We start from the raw sequence: 19,409 nt of genomic DNA on the forward strand, positions 1-19,409 counted from the left end.
ACTGAATTGAACTGCAATCTATTCAAACTGACTAGTATGGTCAATATTGACAGCTTGTGGTTATGTACGGGGTGGAGCTCATGACATAAAAACTCGAGTCAAACTGTAAACCTGGATTTGAATAAAAAATATTAGTCAAATAAGTAAAGTCATTTGTTGTTTAAGTGAATAAATGTATAACAGTGACGTTTTGGTTGCCAGTTTAGTTCAGATTTTGAACAAATAGTTTACATGGACGTTCGCGTAGAATATAATTTTTACGTCAATGATTTTAAACGATGTAGGAACCAAATAAATTGTTGTCTAAGGAGAGATGATTACTATTGTGTCGGGTTCTCTTTCGAAAATGTTCACCTTTCGCCGCTGATAACTACCACCTACGTCATAACTGGAGAAAATACGACATAACAAACCCGTGAGAAACTGGTACATTCGACTACAAAAGGTAGGTTTTCGTTGGGAAACTATGTAACCGCACTTTTCCCGTTTTTCCGTATTTGTTGTGCAAATAGGGCCACGCTGCACGCGCGAGCGGGTCGCCAGACTGTAAACAAATAGTGGCATTGTTCGCAACCAAAAATTCCACCATTGAAATATTTTCACCGTATATTTGCCAAGTTTGACTCGTGTTTTTGACGTTTGCATATAAGTTTCACACTTCGTACGGCTTTTTGATGTTACAGTTGAAGTGTATTGGAGTTATTTATTCGTTTTGCAGTCTGCGGATTAATGATTAGTATTTTAACGATTTCATTTAATTTATTATTTGCCTGGGTTGGGAATAGTTTCCAGGACCTACCGCAAATCATATACACTACCAGTAACACAAAAAGGCCAGATTATTACAAAAAAAATCTAAATGACAAATGAGAGCTGTATCAATAAATATATCTGTTAACGTTGCAACGGCTCAAATCGAGTCCTATATCTACACCTTTAGAATCTATTTTTGTCTATTTTGCGCTATTTCTAACCATGAACTATGTATTTACTATCCTACTATTAAATCGACCCACCGCAGCGAATCCAGTGATATCAAATATCAGGTACCTTTAGCTTAATTCCTTGTCCATCAAAGTAATTGCTTACGGATATTTATGCAGATTTAGGTAGTTTTTATGCCTACGTTATGAAACCTACGTCTAATAGCCTTACCACATCATTAAAGTTGGTATGCATTAGTAATATACGTGTTTTATTATGGCGCTATCGATTTATTGTTGATAGCAATGTTGAGCGACAAATGTCTATCAAATAATGACTGAATTGATAAGTTAAAAATGTTATTTATCGATTCTTGAATTCTGTTTGGTTGAATGAAAATTAATTTTATAGGTTTACATAATACAGTATTATGAGAATAGAAATGATTATTAAGTACGGTGAGGATTAAAAATGTAAATGAAACTGTAAAAGTTTAAAAAAATATGATTAAAATATGTATATTTCTGTACTTCTAGATACATAACTACTTATAAGTAAAGAATTGATTTTGTGATAACATCAGCGTCACTTGAATATGTGTATCAGTAGGCATCTAGACTAAGATTATACTTGGTTCTCTGTGATACAGGCTTGCCTATATGAAGTTCCGTAGGATATAACAACTGTACACTTTACCTACTCTCAAAACAAAAAAAATAAATATTGAATGAAATACAAGAAACATTCAATAAGATTCCCACCATTCTCTATATAAAACTAAATACTACTACTACTAAATACGTTCAAAGAGCTTTGCATACAGCAATGTCAATACGAATATCGCAGTATCTCGAATACTACCCCATATATTTAGCTCCCATGCGAAGGCAATTACCTTTTTTACGTACCAATCAATCTCTATCAAGATTTTACCGCTAATGTAAGCTCGTGGTAAATATTGCGTAACACTAGAGGACCGGTTGGCCAAAGCGTTGTTAAAAATAAGTTTTGAAAAGATTCTTAAATCTTAAGTAGGGTTTGTAGAAGGTAATGAATTTAGTTGAATAAAGAATATATATTTTTTATAACAGAGCAATACAAAAACATATTTCACGCCTTTATCTCTAAAGGTAGATAGAGGTGCAAGTAGGGCACCGATTTTTCGCCTGGTGTGTTTCGTCCTATAATGTGATAGAAGGCGAGGATATCCCCATATCGGGCACAATTTTTTAACAATTCCGTATTGATAAGTCCTGAGTAGTAAGACCTAATATCTCCGCCGAATACAAAATTCAAACCCAAATTCGGACCTCAGAAAATTGGAAAAAAAATGTATATATTGATCATTTCATCGTCCGCAATACCATATCACCTCTCTGTCCCGTACATTCTTGATGTTGCTTGTGGTTTTATAATATAATTGGTATTGGATTGGTGATTCGATATAAAAGGCTTTGATAAGTTTTCTACTATCCACTGAGTTTAGGACTACTTTAGTTTTTAAAATTCGTTGTATCCTGGGTCCGCTATACGGGCTAAAAGACCCAAAAATTTTAAGAATAAATCAAAATAAAATACTGCCCTTATTACTTGGGGACATAAATGACATATTTAGGGAACGAATATTTAAATACCAGATTTCCTCTACAGTCACAAACATGGCCTCTATAACACTAGTGTAAATAGGCATTTCAATGCTAAGCAATTAGAGTTGTTAACGGAATGTGTTCTCATAGTATCACATACCACTCAACTCAAGTTAAATGGATGCACACAAAAGATAATATTATCAATATCGTTTATGATTGTGACCGCAATTTTCTTGATTATCGGACCATGCATATCTATGCATATATGTTATATGACTGCCCTATTTACTTTTCAGAGAGAGAGCTATGATGTAGATATATTAAGCTTGTTTTTATAATTCTTCAATTGGCAAGTCGCTCAACTGATTGTAATAAATGGTAACATTATCAAACAGTTTGGCCTGTACTCGATACAGCTCAATTACTGTAGATTTAATATCCTTCAAATTGCTTGCTAATGCTTCATGCTTAGCTAATAGTATAGGCATAGACGGATCCTCCTAATTAAATGAACCTCCCCTAGTTGAACTGCGACCACGGTGGCCAATCTCAATGGATCACAGCCAGGTCTGCTGAAGATATTATAGTGACAAGTGTGTGCTCAATAACCAAGTGCACTCTCTGTTCCTTCACTCTCATATTCCGGTGAGACAGCAATCTGAAATGACTGAATCGGGCGCAGGAGTAACGGAGTCTTTACGTGCTTTTTGAAGAATGATGGATTCACACCGCCATCGTCCTGAATCCGAGCACCGACTTAATAATTTTTAAGATGGATAAACCCTTCAGTCACAATTATTTTTAACCTGACCCAGAATTCGAACCCAGGACCTCAGTGTGTAAGTCGTACTCGTACTGCGCACGCATTAAATTTACCCTATTTAGCCATTAACCACATTCAATCTTGGAGACATTGAATTAGTACCTACCCAGACGAAACCCTGTAGGAGACCTAGGATCTTAATTCCTAATTCCTAAATGATTACTATAACATGAACCATAATAATGTTCGTGATATAAACTCGGCCATTTTGCATGTATCGCCGCGTCGTGTCGCGATGACCTCTGGCAGCATTTAAGACCTCTATCGGCCTCAAATCGGCTTATAATAACAATCAAGTCGTGGACTTTCTCCGTTCTAAGGTTGTAAAACGTGCATACAACGACCTAAATAACTTGGTAAACGATAGATCTCGGGTATAATTTACGTCGACTTTTTTATGTATTTGAGTGGCTAGGTTACAACTTGGTGTCATTAGCCCTCTCATTGTGAAATCCTGCTTTCGAATCCCAGGGCAACCCTTTATGTGCACTTTTTTAACGCGATTCGCTCAGAATTGAGTTGTCTAAAGAGCGTTTAATTTGGGCAGCCTGTCAGTTTTAATAAGCCAAGTTCTTTCTCCAGCATGTCAGAAAAAACATGTTGCAATAACCCTACGGACAAGGAAATAAAAGAATAATTAAAGAATGTAGCTCTTTTGGTACAAGCGGCAAAGAGCTAGGATTCTCACGACAATCATGATAGTTATCCAAGAAAATATTGCTTTAGTTTTTTTTATTTGGCCATAAACAAATGTTTACACCAATACTTATTAAAACTAATACAACTATGTGGCGAAAGTGTAACAATTATTTAAAGGTTGGCACAGCACGCAGAGTTATTTTTTTATTGCTTTGAATGACGAGACAAACTTGCATTTCGCCTGACGGTAAACAATACGATCACCCATAAACAGTAGAAAGACCATCCAACACTTTAAATTACAAAGTATTGTTTGGTATTCCACTGCGCTCGCCATCCTGAGACGTGAGATGTTAAGTCTCATTATGTCCAGTAGTTACACTGGCTACAATGTCCTTCAAACTGGAACACAACAGTGACTACACACTGTTGCTTGGCGGCAGAAATAGACATTGCGGTGGTACCTACCCAGACTTTCACATAAGAGAGACCTACCAAAGTTGTTACAGTATAACATAAAATAACTATAATATTACAAGACATGCGGTATACAATCATCAGACTCGGATAGCTCTTCAAGTTTTCGTAATAACATCAATATCATATGGGTATTCTTGAGCTATTCATTTGTGCCGTTCGACCTCCTAGCATGCTGTAATTACGAACTATGTTATTTACGCCCCGAAATGGCCGTGATATGGGCATTACAATGAATAAATGATGCTTTGGTTTAGACATGAAGATTATATAGATGTCCATCAATGTTAGGTTTTTTTATTCTCGCTATAATACTAGGTTCTTATAGCGCACTACGAGTTTTAAAGTATGGGTCAGTTTGCTAATTAAGTATTGACACAACGTGCTTTAAACCGGGATACTTATGATCAAGGGTTCCCTATATTTTTGCCACGCTTCTCTGCTGTCTAAAATAGAAATGCCCACGACCCCCACTTTTCGATGCACAGAAGTGGAAGCTAAGAGGCTCACCAAGCATCCTAGCTTATATTATAAAAGTAAGTTTATTTATATTTTACGCCTTAAAACATTTAGGACTCAAACTGATGATCATGAAATTTGCCATACACGTTGTCAGGGGCACAGGACATATGGTACTTTTTATTCACAAAAGTTCTGTTAACGGAGGATAAATTTTATTGAAAAAAATACTTATGATCCCCCTCTCCTGCTCTCATCATGTTGGCACGCATCACTAGGGCGGCGCGCCTCCTACTTTGAAGACCATGACCTGGATAATGTTGTATGGTAGTACAAAATGGTCATTGCGGTGGTAGTTACTAGGTGAGATTTGTAACCTAGTTTACATCGATATATATGTATTACGTCCTAGATTTGGCGTTCCGAACATTCACCGTGGTCAACTGAATTGAACTGCAATCCATTCAAACTGATTTTAGTATGGTCAATAGTGGCAGCTTGTGGTTGTGTACGGAGTGGCGCTCATGACATAAGAACTCGAGTCTAAGTGTAAACCTGGTATGGAATAAAAAATATTGTTTAATAAATAATAAGTACAATTATTTGTTTTTGAAGTGAATAAATAGGTTACAACAGTGACATTTTGGTTGCCATTTTAGTTCAAGTCAGTCAATGTTAGTTTATGATTCTGACATAAAACGCAAAGAAATGTATGGTTTCTATCAACTATGTACTAACAATGCGTGTGACTGATTACCATCACATGTTACAGTTTGAAACACCTTAGCCGCCTTCATACCAACAATTCAAAGTATTTTTATTACGTTCTCTCGTGTTGCTCGCAATTAGAAATCAGTTATTTGTTGACTGATTATTGTTCTTACGTTACCTTTTCATTCGTGACTGTTATTGTATTACCTTTTATTACCATAAAGTACCTATGAAATATAGGTTTTATGAGGAATGTGGTGTAACTTAGAACTGATTTAAAAAAAAAAATCTCAGTGGTGCCTCATTCTCTATTACTAGAACTGCATATGACGTGATGTCGATGTAATATCTTTGATTACCCCTGAAAAGAGGTAAACCGTGATATTAATTTTTAATATTTGTGCAGATCTCAACAGTTATGACATCTATGAATATAATTTATAGCATTTCATATCGGATTTATTTTCATTTTAACTTATATACATGTATTCAATTTAATATACCTACCACACCTAATAATCTTTGGCTCGCTATTACAAGGTTATTTTTTATATTTTTTCACAAATTGACTTACAAATATCACATAATTCTATTTCCATTTTCTGTAAAATATTTCATTAATTAATACGGGGGAGCCAATAATTATTGTATTTTAAAATTTTTATTTACATGGAACTTAAATCACGATTTGCAACATAACTATAAATTAACACAGGATCTTGTAATAGAGAGCCAGTGCATATAATTTCTAGCAAAATCGCATCAGAGTTAATTCGAATTTAGCTGTATAGTTACGGAATGTAGATTTTACATAGATATGAATATGTAAGCTGACCACAAGTTTCCTCATGCCGCAGCCAAACTTGTTCGTGTTTAACCTGGACCGCAACCGTTCCCTCTTGTTACGAGAGTAACATTTTATTTATATTAGATAGTTTATTTTTACATGGTGGGTAATATGAAGTTCTTTTTCAATATAACAATGATTAGGTTATGCTGGTAAGTGCAGTTTTTCAACGCGGGTGTACGGAGCTGTGTCCCTGCTGATGATTGAGTATTTTACTATGTTCAAAATTGACAATTATTCTATATGTAATAAGAGTTAATACGAATAGAAGCCTTTTTGTGAACTTAGCAAAAAAATTCGTTAAGAAATGGGGTGCGTGTAGTGAGGATAGCGCGGTAATTTTTTTGCGCGCATCTTAATTCTTGATGACGTCACTAGATATCATTGTCTCTCGATTTTTGACATTCAACCCTTCAATTCATCAGATTTCAATGGCTTATATCATGGACTTTTTATATTCGATTTTGATCATGGTTTTTGTATTCGATTCTAAATGATGTGTATTTTTCATAAACCTGATATTAAAATGGGTGTAGAATAGTGCTATATCAGTGCGGTGTAAAATATCTAGTAGTTGATTTGTTGAGACTTCGTTTTTTTTAAGTAGATCACCTATGTTAAGTACACTACCTCTTACATCTCAGTGTGGGTTCAGAACTATATACTCAAAATTTTTAAAGCCTTGTTTTGAATGTTATAAATTTATTTTAAGTTCCTTTTGGCCTTAATAGTTGCCACTAGCACCTACAAATAACGTAATAGCATAAAGTGTAAACGTTTGAAAACATTTAATTTTGTTAGTATTACAAATACACAAAACTCGAAGAGACAACATTTTCAACGCTTTCTCAAAGAAGTGTAACTTGTGATATCGCTACGCGCGGTTGTGTGGTTTAGCGAATTTGCTTGAAGAGATCAGATAACCGAGTTTTGAATATTTGGCGGCTTCTCACCCTTGACAATGACTATATTATTAAAATATATTAAGTAATAGTAGTAATATAGGAAGACGACACCAGGGCCAAATTATTGCTTTAAAAGTTATTACCAATGGGTAACAAGTCGCTGTCTTATTTGAAATGTCCGTATGACAAAATGTCACAGCGTCCTTAGATATTAATACAAAAATAATATATTTACAGAAAATATGCTGAAATGCGTATGAGAAACGGCCAAATCACGACATGGAAAATATGTGAAGTACTTTACATTGGTGTTCTGCTATTTCACGGTAGATTGAGTAACCATCGCATAAGCCCAAAATTTATGGATGAAAATCTTTCCAATGTCCGCTCTATATAATTTTGGAACTCTTTGTATCTTCGATATAATAGTCCAGTTAAAATAGACATAAAAAACCTGTAAGTTAGAAAAAATGGGCATAGAGCTGAAATTGGTATAGACGTTAAATAGGTCATTATCAAATTATATATATGCGATTTTTTCCTAACTTAAGGTGGTAGCTCAAGGTCCATTTTCATACATTTTGTTTCGGCTTTAATTTGGGTAACTAAACAAGTATTGGCAAGTAAAGAATTTAAATTCACGTCTAGTTAGTGATTAGTTCTCGCAGTTGAAAGAAAAACGTAAAAATAATTAATAATCATGGATATTTCGGCCTTTAAAATTTCGTCATATTAAATTTTAAAGGCCGAAATATCCATGATTATTAATTATTTTTACGTTTTTTACTTGCCAATACTTGTTTAGTTACCCAGATTAAAGCCGAAACAAAATGTATGAAAATGGACCTTGAGCTACCACCTTAAATGTTAATTTGACTGGACTATAAAAACTTCGGCGTAATCTAATGAAGTCTTTCTTGCCCGCTCTTCTCTGGAGGGAGCTGCTTTCCGAATTGGTAGAGTTAATATTGACGGAATAATTTATAACATTGTATAGGTTCTAATTTAGTTACAGCTGCTTGCCATACTCGTGGTAGAGTTAATATTAACGAAATCTGAATAAGGTACAACATTTTACAGGTTCAAATTAATTATTTCATTTCACTTAATTTCGGAATATCACGAAATTTTCAGATATTATCAAGATTCATATCTGATAAATCAGTCCGGAATGTCAGGCACATTTACCGCTTGTATCATTTAAGACGTCAGTGGTTAACATTGAAACCTTATTAATGTTTTAATAAGGTAGGAATTCTGATAAAGTTTGTAACTTGCGGTTTGAAGATATGAACTCTCTTCATCATTATTCTTACCGCAGAGTTAATTTTGTAAGGTTTCGTATGAAACAAGAAACTATAAATAATAAACTAGACTGATAGGTAATTGATTAATGTGGGATAAAAAGATATGTTATATTAATGTTTTTATTCATGTTTTTTTATAATAGAAGAAAGAAAGATTTATTATTAGGACAATAACTGTATAACATGTAGAATCAAAGGAGAAAAAAACAAAATATATAACTGATAGGTAATTGATTAATGTTTGTGAGATAAAAATATATGTTATAATAATGTTTTTATTCATGTTTTTTCATAATAGAAGAAAGAAAGGTTTATTATTAGGAATAACAGTATAATATGTACAATAAAATGAGAAAAACAAAACATATAGAAAAATATCACAATCATATCCATTATGCCAACAATGGGAACCCACATTCAGCTCTTTGCAGTACCAACCTGACTGATACTGATGACTGATGGAACGCTAATTGTCAATGAGGGACCCAAGTGACATACGGACACTAAATTGTATAATCATATTACATGTTTTGCCATTTAATGGCAATAGCTCCAAAATTATTTCATAAACTGCTATTTTTTTTAATTATCATCCAGAACTTTAAATAACCACGTTATTTTATGGCACAAATCACCACTACGAGAGTGAAAAATATAAAGCATAGACCATAGTACATAATAATAAGTGAAGTTGCATACTAAAGTCTATCGGGTAATAAGGTTCTTTGTAGCTCACTGATATGCTATTGCTGTGTATTATACGATTTAGTAACTCGACTTTCAGTTTCACTCCATCGGCACTAAACCTACAAGAAATGGGAGTTATTTAGAAACGTAAATACCAAAGCAAATTGCAACAGGTTTCCAGATCAATTCACACAAAAACTAGTAAGCAATAAATAAAAAAGTTAATTTGTAGTTCACAAAACGTGCCACCAATACCGATCGTTGCAAGCCGCACGCAATATCCTTGTAATGGCGCAAAAAGTTCGCGTGGACATGCGCAAGCGCCGCGGCCCGCGACACGCCGCCACCCGCCATCTTTTATGTTTTTTATTTTCCCTACTTTATTTCTTTTAACGTTTATGTGCAAAAGGATATATTGTTATACGATTTTTCAACGCATGTAACTACGAAGGTTGGACTGTGTTTAATTTTTTCGCGTTAATTTATTTCCAGCCGTATGTAGATTGCTGAGGTGATTTATACGTGCTGTCAGTTAAGTAAACAATTTTAATAAGGAGAGAAACCTAACCGTTAATTTAAAGTGAATGATAAATAAGTTTTTAACACGTGCCTTGGATGATGATGGCTTTATTTATAAATTGTTTCATCATTTTCAATATGTTTGAGCGATCGGAATTGATGAGCTTTATTTAATAAGTGACATGTTGCATAAAAGTAACTTTTGTTTATTGCTTAATTAATGATTAATTACTTATATTCTAAAAAGATCTTGTAGGTTTCACGTTTTATACAATAATAAGGTAAACTCTACCAACACGCCAAAGTTTATATCAAATTATAAAGGTCACGTAGATGCCAACTCCCTTGAGAACACTCCGCTAATGTTTGAATAAACAGTTATACCTTACAGATAATATTAGAGCCGTCAGCTTGCTCCCCTATACTTTTAAAAAATATACCAGGAATATTATTTTGTTAATCTTGTATAATATTGACTGCCCCGGTGGCTTACTTGTATTACAATAGACTAGCTTCCAATCACATCATGGGATGGAATACACACGACGGAAAGTGGGTGCGCCAGTTGCGCCTCTGCCTACCTCTTCGATGATAAAACGCGTGAGTGTGTGTTGTATAATAATGTTTGACCGCGAATTTCCTAGTGTAATTTTGTAAGTGTTAACTCTCCACTGCGGTTGGAATACGGCTTGCGGTAAAGCTACTATTGCGTGTGGCCTCTGACAATGACTTTTACATTGTTGACATAACAGCTAAATGTATACTTTCGAAATGACCTGAAATGAAATGTTAACTGAATTCGACAGCGTCGGTAATACTGCAATACGGCGTAAGTGACGGAAAAAGCCAAATTGATGTTCGGCTAATACTCAGTAACAGCCTGGGGTCTGGAAGTTGTCAGATATGGGGAAGGACTCTCCCCCTATTACATCATGAAATGGAATACGCACGGCGGGTGCACCATTAACACATCTGCTTACCCCTTCGCGGATTAAAGGCGTGTGCGAAATATCATAAGTCAGTAACAGCCAAAATTCGTCCATTTGTTAATATACCATATAACCATCAATAATATTTGCAGCCGGTAACACGAGGCGAAAAGACAATAAAAATACGTTTGATATACAGCTGCACGAGGTCGCAGGGTAATACGGCCATAGTTGGTCAATATTTAATAAATAAATCTTGGCATAATTTTAATGGTACATAATATTATTTTTAATCAAATGATTCCCGAACTGTTTAACTGTATCTCGGGATCCAGGCTTCTCACAAACGTTATTTATAGTTCCCAAAGAAAGAAGAAAACAAACTGTATAAGTGAATCCTAAAGAAGATAAATTTAAAATCAAAAAGAAAAACAAGTAATAATTTACAATGATACTTATATATCACTAAGATACGATGAATGCGTTCGAGACCACGTGGTATTATTCAAATTTAATAATATTTGGAGAAATAGATTCATTTCCGATTATTTAATAAGACTACAGCTTAAGTGTATCGTAAAAGGGTAAAGAATACATCCAATACGCCATTCTGGAAGTATATCTTTAAATAACTGAAATAACAAACATAAAAGAAATACATCGAATTGAGAACCTCCTCCTTTTTTTGAATTCGCTTAGAAATAGACATCAGCGTGCCCATTTTAACTTTAATAATATGAAAATTACTAAAACGCACAACATGTACATCAGAGCTATAAGTTACCATGTCCCTACCTCACTACAAGGAATAGACAAGATACTAATGCACTCGAGAATAAATAACAACCGACGTAGACCATTATGTTTTAAACACGGACAGATATTGTCAATAACGCGGTCGGAGGTAAATATCATAGGACATTAAGATAATGGATAACATGTTTAACTAGCTTGATACAATGTCGTGGAAATTAAATTATATTTTAATATTCAGTTTATTCAATCGAAAATCAAAGGTGGCGATAACCTAGTTGGGTGTGGAACGGACTGCCAAGACGAATGTCCGCAGGTTCAAATCCCAAGAGTACACATCTCTGACTTTTCTAAAACTATGTGTGTATTCTTTGTGAATTATCGTTTGCTTTAACGGTGAAGAATAAACATCGTGAGTAAACCTGCATACCTGAGAAGTTCTCTGTAGGAATTTTGAGGAATATTAAAATAAGTGAGTTTATATTCAAACATATGGGTGTAATTTTTATCCAACGCAAATAATGTGTTTTTATTAATCCAGAAAGTATATTAAAGCCTAAAGCAACGAAATATATAGTTCCTAAAGAATTATCAGTCATCGAACAAGATGTAGACAAAATCGACCAAAGAACAATTTACCCACTTGGAAAAGATATGTGAAGTCTCAAAAAATTCCCGTTAATATCTTAAACAAGATAATGAATTACATCCAGACATTCAAAAGCCCATAAATAAAATTGAAAAAGTTGTTAAAGTAATTAAACGCTTGGTAGACATGCACATGTGTCAAAATATATATCTCACCGTCTTTTTATTCGTGCGAATTCAATTCCTAATACTTAGTCACGTGGTGTTTAAGGTATTATTCATTTAGAATTAAGCTGATGTTTGGTAATAATATTGATAATATATTTACAAGGCTTAAACATTTATGATTCTACGGTACAATATGTCTGATTTACAACGCAGTATAACTGATTTTAACCACCAAGTCCAGAAACATAATCCGAAGATCTTTCTATGTATCTGTTAGAAGCAATTTTACTGATTTCTAGTGACATATATAAGGTATTCAATATCTAGTATAGGAAACAGCATCTAAATATGTAAGGTTTAATGTTATTTTAAACTTATCATTATGAAATAATCTTCTCAACTTCATCGCCTGTAAAGCCAATAAAATATTCGTATAATTAATAACACTTATCATTCTCACGTACTTTCTTAAATTATTCTCAATCTATCAAACATGGCTATCCAGCTTCTGTTTTTTGTTTCTCTCCACCCTAAACATTCAACTTAACACCCAAATATAAACCCAATACAGTATAAACTCCAACAACAGCAAGCTCATACACAGCACGTGTCATGGAACCCACGTAAGAAGCAGGGAACTAGACGCAAAACTAGTTCGAAAATAAACCACGACGCATTACACGACCTAGCGCAACGAGTCACGAGTGTCGCCTCCGTGTCGCGACAGCGTCTCGCTTTTAAAATCAAACAAACATACAAATTGGGCATGCGACACACACTAAAACCACCCTTACACGTACTTCAATAAAGACGAAAATTCTAAAAAGAACGAGAAGTCCTTTCGTTTGATCCTGTCTGTTCACGGACATCGGTGAATAAGGCGACTGCATTGAATTAATTATCTTTATTGTTATATTTATTTTTGTTGCGTATTATCGTTGGTGACATGAGGAAAATTTATGTTTTTATAATTAAGGTCTCTTGTAAAGTTGACTGGTTGTAAAATTTGTAACATGTTGTGTAAATAGGGGATTATAGGCATCAACAGATGCGGAATCCTGTGGTTTGAATACACGAGATGTACAAAAGGCCTCGGATTCTTTGTCTTCAAGTCTGTTTGTGATTAACAAAACATGAGAGAATCCTAGTGCAGTATTTAATGAAGGATCTTAATGTATTAAAGGGAATTTTAAATAAAAACGGAATTGTTACAGATGTAACAGTTTTAAAAAAATGTAATATCCATGAATTAGTTGTAAAAGAAGATACAGAATAAGTATTACAAATCAAAGATGATAAGGTATCTATAAAATTGTATAACAATCAACAAATTTGGTAATATATATTTAATAGATTGTAGGTTTTACGAGCCATTGACCTATTACGTGATGTACAATTAATAAAAATAAACAAGTGTACGTGACTTAAGTTAGATCTCTTTCTGTGTCAAGGGTGCTTTTCGTTTGAATACCGTTTTCGCTAGCAGACTCGCGTTGAGATTTTAAAGTTTGTTATTCATTTCATAATTTAAATTTTTAAGCATGTGAATAGGTCATTTACATTATAATAGTTAATGGTTTTTCTCTTTTAATTCAACACGATTAAGTTAAGTTTTTATGTCAGGAAGACTGTCAAAATATATGTCATTTATAATTATTAACTATTAGAGATTTTATTAAAACAATTTTTGAGTATCACAGGTTACTTAGAGCACGTTAAAATTTCCATTTTAAAGTCCACGTTAATTTCCATTTTTTGTGGAAAAATTTGAAATGATCACTAAGAGTATATTCCCTTTTTCGAAGCGTAGGAAACTTTTGATTCGTACCAGAAGGGCAATGACGTGTCGACGTGGCGTCGGCGTTGCTTCGACGTCACATCGACGCCTCGTCTTGTGGGTCGTTTCCTCCTGCCCGAACCGCACTCGATCTCTGTGCCAAACTGAGTCACGGTCTTAAATCGTCATCCTCGAAAGTTCTTACAAAGCAAAACAAGATTTTATCACTGATGAATCTTCGACGATGCTTGTTTTTTCATCATGTGTACACATATGTTTTCGTAGTAGAGCATCAATATCAGTAAAAAGTATCTTAAATATAATTTTATATCTACAATTAGTTATATTCAAATTTTGATCCCTGGTTTTGGAACAGCAATTATTCTATAAATTAATAAACAATTTCATAATTCTGGTGCATTTATATACACTTAACCTCGCAACGTCCCAACAATACATTGTGAACGAATGAACTCAATTTTCAGTATACTGCAATTATGTCACCAATCAAATGCCAAGGCCCGTGGTCAGTCGCCCCCTCAGTAACCAGTGCGTTGACCAGCACACTACCGTGTTATTGATCCGATCGATTCGTACGATCAGTGAATTTAGATCGACGTATTTAGAACACATCCGAAACAGACTGCACGTAATGAACTCACGGGGCACGGTTCTCTTGTTTTGGTGGGAAACGCTTCCTGCGCTGGCTTCGTGAGCTAATTACAGAAAAAATTCGATAATGAGCGATGGACTATTGGTTATGATTTATTAACTTTAGATATTGATGTAGCAATTTCAGATGTAATTAATTGCAATCTATCAAAGTTACGATAAAAAGTAATTGCATATATAACTATTCTTATAAATCCACGCGTAGATGTAAAGCCAAATTTACCCCAAACTATTCCCTTGTGCGTTTGTTTCGAAGACACCTTTCTTATTTTGGATACGGGACACGTTTCCGGTAGATTGGATTTCTGTGTTATTCGTGTGTGTGTGGCAAAAGTTATACGTCTTATTTGTTGTTTATTTAGAGATAGGGTCTCTACAAAAACTCTTATTGAAAGTAAAATTGTATCTTAAAAAACTGTGTGATATTTAGTTACATTTTTTAGAAAGAACGTTTGGGATTTCAGATCAAACGTTTTTATTGGTTTACGATTTTTTTATAGCTAGTATTTTTATAGATTGTATCATTATCAATTTTTGATTCAATATTGAGAGCAAAGATCCAGAAACTTTGATCGATAAAAAGTTATTGAAATATAATAGTAATCTCAACAAACAATCAGCTCTATAAATATTATTTTCACGTTTGAACTAACAGATAATTGGATCAGATAATATTTAGTAGCGCGCCAATTCTGTGTAGGTTTACTTATAAAGTTTTTTGGTTTTAAACATTTGTGATTGTTTAATTTCACAAATTTATGTTTAAATAACGTATCAAAGTTTTGTCGCGGTGTAATCAAGTCAGCTTTCTGCGGCAACATGTGTTAATAGTCTTAGTTTGCAATTTGTATGGCTTTCAGAGTAAAATGTAATTTGTCTGTAACTGCTTTTAATAGCGTTATTAGGATTAAGTATTGCGTAGAACTTAATCTACAAGTTACGTTTAGAAAACCGTTAACTTATTTTCCGTACCTATGTCTTCATTATATAACGGCCTCGTGGGAGCATTTATTTAATATAAATTGCTTCTTCTTGAATAGCATACGTTTCATTCCTATATGTATTTGTTCCTTCTAGAACATCATTAACTAACAGAAATAGTTCATATAACATTTATTTTTTATCTTCCGTTTTCACAATATTCACATCACCACTATACACACTCATGAATAGTTTTATCAAATCAACTCCAATATGTGCATCTCGTTCGTTGATAAGCAAACATGTGGCGACAGCACGCCCTCTCCCAAGATCCCTATTTGCCCTTGACTTGATAACATCCAAGTTACGTCTTACGTCGCGTCTGTATTTATTTAAGTCTGATACGACGCTATCGTTTATATTTACTGTAATGTTGATAGTGATTGCATAAGTTTGTTTGATAGATGAATTTTAATTGGCTACGATTAATATTCTATTATCTAAAACCATATTTTATAATCATCGTAACTTTACAATCAATATTGTAATTGCATACTTTCTCTCTATGAATTTGGTTATCTTATCCAATCAGAAAATTATCTGAATATTAACCAACCATTAACAAATGTTACAAATCATTTCATATCAGCAATTTGTAACCTTACTTGTATCCAGGACATTAGTTACTTGAACACCAGTTATAAAATTTATTTATTAAGCCTTTACATAATGCATTTACAGCCCAGCAGGCACCAGGCGCCTTGTTTTAGATTCTAGCTCGGATATCTATAAAATTATGAATATGGCAAAAACCTTATTAAGTCATAAAAACCTGTTTAGATTAATTTCACTGTTCGAAGCGCAGTTGCAATGCCTTTCGTGGACTCTTGTAAATTGCTTGCGTCTATATTTACTAGTGGTAATTTAACATCTGCCAGATTTTATTTGTCTTTTTGATATGTATCTCATTTATTATTGTAATGTTTTATTTTAAATTAATCAATATTTTCTATGCATACATTTTAAGATTTGTAATGAATTCCGTCTAGTTTTTGGATTAGTTGTGTTTAATTTTGGGAAACTTCGTTGAAACCAGATTGTAGAGTACGCTTCTAAGCTTTTGTTCTCAATTGTTAGGCATATTTCTGTGTATTTGACAATGCCAAAAAAATTAACTACAATTTCTACGACGAAAGCCCTTGGCCACACGCTTATTACCTGCTCTGCGTATCTACTAAAAATACATTAGTTTCACGGTGAATAAACACGAAGCAACGTGATCAAATTAAAAGTACCCAACACTAGTAGAGGCGCTTACTACAATACGTTTGAAAGTAAATGGCCTTCGTAAATTGGTCGGTTAAAACTTGCGCCGGCGCATGGCGCGTCGACTCCTGTTGTCAGTTGCTCTCGCGCATCGATCGAAGCTTGTATGTTCGTGTTTCTCACAATTTATTGATCGTTTTTCTATTGATCCTCTTTTGTGATACAGTGCCAGTTTTTGCATAAGTGCAATCGTTGTTTAAGTGCAGTTAATGTTTTGTGACCGACTCTCTAATGTTTGACGGTTTGTTTATCATTACCTAATTATATAGCGATAAGAGTGATAGTGGTTTGCTTAGCACATTTAATACGATTAAGTTAATTCAGCTTCGAGTGTGGGGATTGTCGTTGCATTTTTATGTGTTGCCTAATATGTGAATCACATTTTTACTAAAATAAACAATGCTGAGTCATCACTGTTGAATGGAGTAATAGTCTCTAATAAATATACCATTGGGCAGCACTTAGCACTCGCATAGTACAGTGATAGCATTGTCAACATGGTTATCATGTTTACGTAATGCAGGTTTCATTTATTTTGATATTTACATCTATTGAAATGGATTTTCATTATCATTTACATCTGTATGCTCTGCTTACCCTTTTAAGTGTAATATCGTGAGCTTGTACATGTTATTTAAACTATTAATTGGTATGATTGAATGGTTGTGTAACTAGAAAGGTCAATACTAATATCTCTATTAGCAATTTAAATGTTTGATATAATTCATTATTAGTTTTCCTTATCATACAATGGCACGAAATCCCTTGCGATATAGATATCCTCGCTGCACTTCACCAATTTTGGATATAAGTATATAATTTATTCAATTAGTATAATATATTTTGTTTAAGTATATAATTTATTCAATATGCATATACTTGGTATTTTTAATTTATAGATCATTTGTATATTACGTCCTATATGTATATAGATTTGGTTATGTCTCGATAAAGAATTGCCTTGATATATTATTGTAAGCTGTAACATTTGCATATTAATAAGTAGAAAAGTCACGTTGTTACAGGTCTAATTCATGATTTTGGGTAATATTTATGTCCTAAATGAACACTGCTTTTAAAGCAATGATCTATTCTTTTGGAGATAGGATCTGTACTTTTTTAGTCAGAGGTAGAGCTCCCTTAAAAAGCCATATTATATATCTACATAACATCTGGTTTACATGCGGCTAAAACATGAATTTATTGTTTTTTTTTCTATACTGTATTAAAAATATACTTTCCCTTATTTATGTTTTATCGATTTTGTATATTCTACATATTAATCGTAGTTTTGCTATATTAAAAGGATCAATTTACTCAACGATTTTATATGATGCACGAAATAAACAGATATAAAATATAAGTATTATTGGTTTATTTATACGCTTTCTTATGTTTACGTGAATTTTAGATATTGAAATAAAACCATTTTACGGATTTTATCGCGGGTTTTTATATAATACGTTTTCTTCCGATGTTTCGAAGACTTTCCAGCCTTTATTGTCACGTGGGACTGAGGTGGTGATCGTCCGAATATTCAAAGTTACAATATCTACCTACATTTTACTATTATCCTTATTCTCACTCCCCGCGCGATTTTAAGGCTGTAAAGTCATCGAAACGTCGGGAGAAAATTACAATATAAAAATACTGTTATTAAATAGCTTTATTTTAATGTTATTTATACGATTTATTTTCGAAATCTCTGGCAGACAAATTGAAAGTAATTCTCAAGTAAATTAATACAATTATGAAACCAATACGACTTGAAAGCGTAATTTAATAAAGTTTTTATTGTTACTATAATTTAATCTCCGTTGTAAGTTTGAATGTATTGAGGACATTAATGGATATTATTCACTTTGCTATAAATAAGTTTGCTTTTAAACAGTTGATCAAAGAGTTGCTTCGTTTATTGTATGCGTTGAGAAAATCAGTATTTGATAACTGATCGAATATTTTTTTATACGGGACACGACAAAGTTACCCTTTTACTGATTGTAATTGGAGTGGGGTCCAATAGAATGTCGACTGATGAGCGATGATTACCCCTCGACAGTCGATACAATTATGCCGGCCTGTTGGAAACGGATATACAGTGGCAATGAGGGATTATTCGACAGTTGATACAATTATGCCGGTATATTGTAACCGGATATATACTAGCTGATCCCAGAACGCGACATACTTACGTGGACCACTATGGTGGGTTTTAATACCTTGTGTACGGTGGTCGCTATCCAGGGAGATATAAAATATATCCTACCACCAGCAAAATAACTTTCTAAATTGTACCACTCTAATATAGAAGAGGCTCAATCATATTATTAAGACCATGTTTTACAGGGCATTTGGCTTTATCTATATGAAAGTAACCGCCCATATCAA

At 33.6% G+C, this 19,409-nt stretch overlaps 1 protein-coding gene across 4 annotated transcripts in view; it reads left to right on the forward strand.

Annotated features, from left to right (window-relative positions):
* The window catches only part of LOC115440138, a 149,880-nt gene that overhangs the window by 63,429 nt on the left and 67,042 nt on the right, over positions 1-19,409 (forward strand). The window lies entirely within an intron of this gene.

This window comes from Manduca sexta, chromosome 7 (assembly GCF_014839805.1).
Source record: "Manduca sexta isolate Smith_Timp_Sample1 chromosome 7, JHU_Msex_v1.0, whole genome shotgun sequence".
In the NCBI taxonomy this organism is placed as follows: Eukaryota; Metazoa; Arthropoda; class Insecta; order Lepidoptera; family Sphingidae; genus Manduca; species Manduca sexta.